Source organism: Cydia strobilella, chromosome 1, assembly GCF_947568885.1.
Source record: "Cydia strobilella chromosome 1, ilCydStro3.1, whole genome shotgun sequence".
Classification (NCBI taxonomy): domain Eukaryota; kingdom Metazoa; phylum Arthropoda; class Insecta; order Lepidoptera; family Tortricidae; genus Cydia; species Cydia strobilella.
In genome coordinates, this window is record NC_086041.1 from 6,269,402 (window position 1) to 6,274,920 (window position 5,519).

The following is a 5,519-nucleotide window of genomic DNA, read 5'->3' on the forward strand; positions in this document are numbered from 1 at the left end:
CTATAGTTCTGGCTATGGTGAACGGATGACCAGTAACGAAAAATGGGGCTGTACAGGCTCTCGGAGACGGTCTTAAGTATTCGATTGTCTGAGTTTCTCAATCTCTCCCAGAAACCTGCTATCCGACTTGTGATGATGGCGAAGAAGTCGGGCACCCCTGCCTCCGCAAATATACTCGATGCGCTACAATACCTGGTTAACTTCAGTAGAATGCGAAAAGATGGCGAAAGGCGTCATTGTATTGAACCCGCAAAGTTGAAAATTTTTTTCTACTGAAATTAACCCAAAGTTGGCAGGTATCGTATAAATAAAGTAAGAAATCGTCTAAAAAATATAAAACTAGCAATACGTTTGCAAAGGGAGTTATACATGTTTAATTGTAGAAACAAAATAGGTTAATTATCTTATATTATTACAAAAAATGCTTTTATACAATCTTATTATAACGCCCTTTGTTTTTTCATTCTTACAACATTTGGCCCTTTTATTTTTTACGCAAAAGGTAATTTTTTTTTTTGGTATTATCAAATTGCTGCAATAAAAGTTTATTATTATATTTGTACGACATTCGATTTAGGGCGATAAAATCCATAATAGCACAAGTTATAACAACAAAACAAAACTTGTAAAGTTACTACCTTCCTACCTACTTATAAAGTTTTGTAACAAAATAATGACAAACAATCGAGGAACAATGATGGATGGACTCTATGAGAGATGATATGAATCGAACACAAGTAAATGATGAGATGACGGGCTACAGAGAAGTACCTCAAGTGAATGAGATAAGGGCAAGCGAATGGGCTCCGCTACTGAACTGCGACATTAATGAGCGAAAAAATAATGTGCTATGAACGGTAGTGCGACAGAAATTTATCGCGACAGATGTTAGTTCGTTTACCAGTTGTTTACCAAAATTGTGCTCTAGTCTAGGAAATGGGCAGTCTGAACTGAACATGACAATGCCCAAATCTAATTTGTAAAAAAACTGAAAAAAATATATTAATGTTTCATTTTATCCTGAAAATCGGTATTCTTTATCATGTTATTACTACTATTGCAATGGCAAACGAGAAAAAAATGATTTATGAGATTTTTCCTATAACATGTAGGTACTCATTTTCATTGCTCCTACCGTATATAGCAGCGAGGTAATATTGAGCACACTTCACATTTACTGCCATTCGTGAATCCGCAAAACGGTCTGGGGTGTCATTCGATCCATTGCAGTGCAACCAACTTGTGCTCTTGGCGAACCAGTTAGAATCAGACCCTGTTTGGGTATATTTATCACAAATATTGATGGTTTGTTATACTGGTCCTACTAAGAACTGGACTCCATCGCGGGAAAAACAAGCCTCAGCCTAAAAACCGTAGCGGCCTCGCTAAGTCTCGCTTATCGGTCGAGCGTTCCCCACGGCACTAACTCCATAATGTTAGGCAGACAGTATTTAAATAACTGTTGTTTTGTCCTTCTTCAGTTGATGAAGAAATGGTACTTAATGTAATAACAATTTCATGACAACCAGTGTTGAATAAGGAATCAAAATGCTTCTTACTCAAGGTAAAGGCTGTTTTAATAACAGGGAGCGATGAAGGTTTCAGACTAAAGCCTTATTATATCTTTCTAGTCGAACAAAGCATCTCTTTGTACGCCTATCCGGCCCTAATCGGTCATAGTTTTAATAATATTTCAATCGCAACCTGTACCACGCGACCAAAACGTTGTAAGCGCCATGAATAATGGCTACCACCAGTTTGGCACTGACATAAATGCTATCGAGAACGTTACTTACTTTCCATGCATCTCACTCGTACTCGCATATTAGTGCGAGCGAGATGTATAGAAAGTAAATTACTTAGACGTTAGCGTATATGTCAGTTTTGAGACAGTCAGTAACTCTATAAATTGTATATACAGCTGTCAATCACAATGAAAAAATCAACGATGATCAAACTCTGGTCAACGTGGGACTCGAACCCACATCCTTGGATTGCCGGTCCAATGCGTTACCAATTGCGCCAGCTGACCATCCGTCAATCAACGCGAATTTAATCATTGCAACTGTGACGACGTCACTAGCGACATCTGCTTATTAAGCCAAGTTTGATTTTTTTAATTGTGATTGACAGCTGTATATACAATTTATAGATTGTAATAATGTGGTACGTCCCACAATAAAAAAGGAAAAATATATTAACATTTAAGTCAGTAACTCATGGTAGAGGTACTTACTTACATTCACGTCTCCTTTATGTACCTACCTACAAGTCTGAAAAAGGTAGATATCATCTGGACAGAACAACGTTACAATCTGTTAATTATTCCTTACTCTCTCCTAGTCTGTGTTTAACTTAAACAGACAGACGCTTATGTATTTTAAACTTAAACTCGACATTAGCACAAACGAGGTTATCAAGTCCGATGTAACTCCATCTGACGAGCTGTCTCCGGGCTGAAACATGTTAGTGTACATACGCCCAACTTACACAGCGCAGGTACCTCAATACATATTGTGTCCCAATTTATTATTCATGAACCATCAACGATATCATAACCGCCTAGGGCACTAGCACGTTGTATAAAATTTTATTTGGGTGATTTTACATAAACCTAGTAAAAAGTATCGACGAAAAATGTTGAAATTAATTTACTTCTCACTAGTAATTTTCCACTGTAAATAAGTTTCCCTTACATTCAGGTAGGTATGTAGGTACTTCAAATGTAGAAGACTTGATATGAAACATTTCGTCTTATTGCTTTGATCTTTTACGTTATTGTAGTTCGGGTGATTTTCCGCAACTCGACGACTGCGTGACATGGGGGGTTGGCTAGTCCTGCCAGCCCAGCTCCTTGAGGAAACTTTTATGTTAAGTATTATATTTTTTTTTAATTAAATGCTTTTATATTTTTAAGGACAACCGGACAAAATAACCCAACTAAGAATGCCCCAAATGAGGGAAGTCATCGAGGAAACAATTCCCAAAATGTTAAACCATTTCAAAGCTTAGCTAAACTTCCAAATTCAGTGAGCCGAGAAATCAAACCAGTAGCTTCAGTAGGTACTTAGCGTTTAGGACGTCTACTGTAAGTGATGGGGAAATTGTGAAAAGTTTCTAAGTTGATAATTAAATAGAAATAAGGTAAAATTTTAATAAATAAGAATATTTCACTACAGGTATTATTAAGAAATTTAGTAATATTACTTACCGTTAAATTAATAGTAGCAAAATAGACTATTGTTGGCGACATAATTCTCAGAACACGTATTTTTAATTTGCTGCAGTTGTGAATATTAACGAGCACTGCGAGCAGCAAATATAATTATAAGAGAAAATAAACAAACATTGCCTCCATGTATAACGTTTTACACATTTTATATAAGGAAATGAGTAATTTCATAATAGTGGAACACGATAACATTAGTTAGGTAGGTATATTGTATGTCTATACATTGGGACTGGACGATTATTATCCCAATATCGATACCTGTGAATTCAAAAATAACATCTCTACGTCTTTTACCGCTTCTTTCATCGACAGAGCTTCCTGAACTAAGTGTCTGTTTAAAAATGTAATTCATGAACTGCAAATTTTATTTGTACCAAATTGTAAAATGATCGCTACTTTTGCCCAAATGTCAAATCCCATACTGGCACAATCAAAGCATCGGGGTAAAAATAATGATTGGTGTCAGCTCCCACAAGATGGAAGACATCAGCAGTGACTGTCATTGTGCTAACTAGCAGAACTGGCGCTTTGAATTTCGCTCGCAGTACATTGCCTGGTGATGCATTAGCTTTAACTAATATTAAGTCAAATTTCTGAGTTTTATTCTTAGCTTAAGCTTGCATTTGCGGGTGTTCAAGCTGAAAGTGACACTGGGTTCATATCATCACTCACAAATGTCATAAACTCCAAATGGTCTGGAATCCCAAAGGTGTTGCGATGTCTGGCGGCTTGCGGCTTCAGCGTAGCCTCTTTTCCAACCAGAGTATGACATTTCATGAACGTAATTTTCGAAAATATATATAGTTTGCCTTTTTTGTGGTTGAGTTGTAAGTATATTACTAAGGTCCTCAGCACACGAGGCGTAGGCGTGAGCGTCGCTTCAGCGTGGTTATTGCAAATTCAGTTTCCAATTTAACTCTATCTTTGCGTGTGTTTACTGCACTTGAAATTTCTATGTAATAACACTATAAACACCTTCTTTTAAAATAAAAAAAATATGTTGAAATTTGTTCGCGTGATAAAAATTATCCCTGCAAACTTAACATTTAACATATATTTGTATAACGGTACATTATTAAGTCACGCAAATTAGTTAGCTGATTTGCCGTAAGATGGTTAAAGGTACATCTTGGTCGTTCGTGTTTATAGTTGCACAAAGAAGAAAGAAGCTCGATGCGAGAGTTAAATGAACTCGCACTTGAATGGTTTTGTTTTCCCTTTTTCTTAACCTGTCCGATCCCACGACCCGAAAACTATTTTTGTCGTTGTCTCCGAAGGCCCAAATGGTGAGTGAGTGAGTTATTATTTACGCCACTTGTTTGGACCCTTGGGATCGGACAGGTTAAAGGTATGAATCAGTTTACGGTGCAATGCATAAGCTATAAATGCTAAGGGATAAACCAATGTACATTTTTTTTACTCCTGCTCTTCCAGCAACAGCAGGAGTTCTGTTGTTGCTGTTTCTGTGTTGCTGTTGCGCATAACATTGAAAAACTGTTCCGAATTCTAAAAACTAACCCCCTTATTAATTTGGACGTCCCTTTCCTGCCGGAGGCTATCGACAGCTTTAAAACGCGCTGCCCTAATGCGGACTTGCCCACTACTCGCCATTCACAGCACCAATGGGACGGGCCGCTCTGTCTGCTGGTACGGGATAATCTGTACGAAACGTGTACCAGCATCACAGAGCGCGCTCAGCTCCTTGCTGCAACGAGATGAGAATCCGGCTCATGGTTGCAGGCCCTGCCATCAAAGAACTTGTGGACCCCCACAGAAGAAAACTAAATGAAAAATTTCAAAACAATTGTTTGTGAAATAATTAAAAGCAACTGCTTAAATAAAATAAAAAATAACTTATCACCCGAGTAACAAACATGCTTTACAAATACAAACTCAGCATTTTGTTTTCAATGGGTTTAAGATCTGTATACTCGTAGAATCAAGTGCTAATTGATGGTTTTATCCGGTATCATAGACAAAGACGGTATAAATCCGGCTTTGTTTAAATTTGGAAAATATTTATGGCAGCTTACAGCGACCTGTGGATAGGCTTATAATCCCCTCTACTTTGTCGCACCTAATTTAAAAACAGCGTAGTCATTCTAATACTCTTAACGCATTTATATTATAACGATAAGTGTCTTTGAAACGTCACTCATATTTCTTAAAAATGTGTTGTTAGTTAAAAGTGTCAAAACATTTTATTGTTATTGTTAATCAATATTATTTTGTTTCCAACAAATGTAATATTTTCAATAAGCATAAGTGACTACTAATTGAACGATTC

The 5,519-nt window shown here is 37.0% G+C and overlaps 1 non-coding gene across 1 annotated transcript; it reads right to left on the minus strand.

The window, feature by feature from the left end:
* Positions 1–1,960: 1,960 nt before the first annotated feature.
* Positions 1,961–2,032, minus strand: Trnaa-ggc (transfer RNA alanine (anticodon GGC)). Its single transcript has one exon. It is a non-coding gene; the product is annotated as a tRNA-Ala (tRNA).
* Between the last annotated feature and the right edge of the window lie 3,487 nt (positions 2,033–5,519).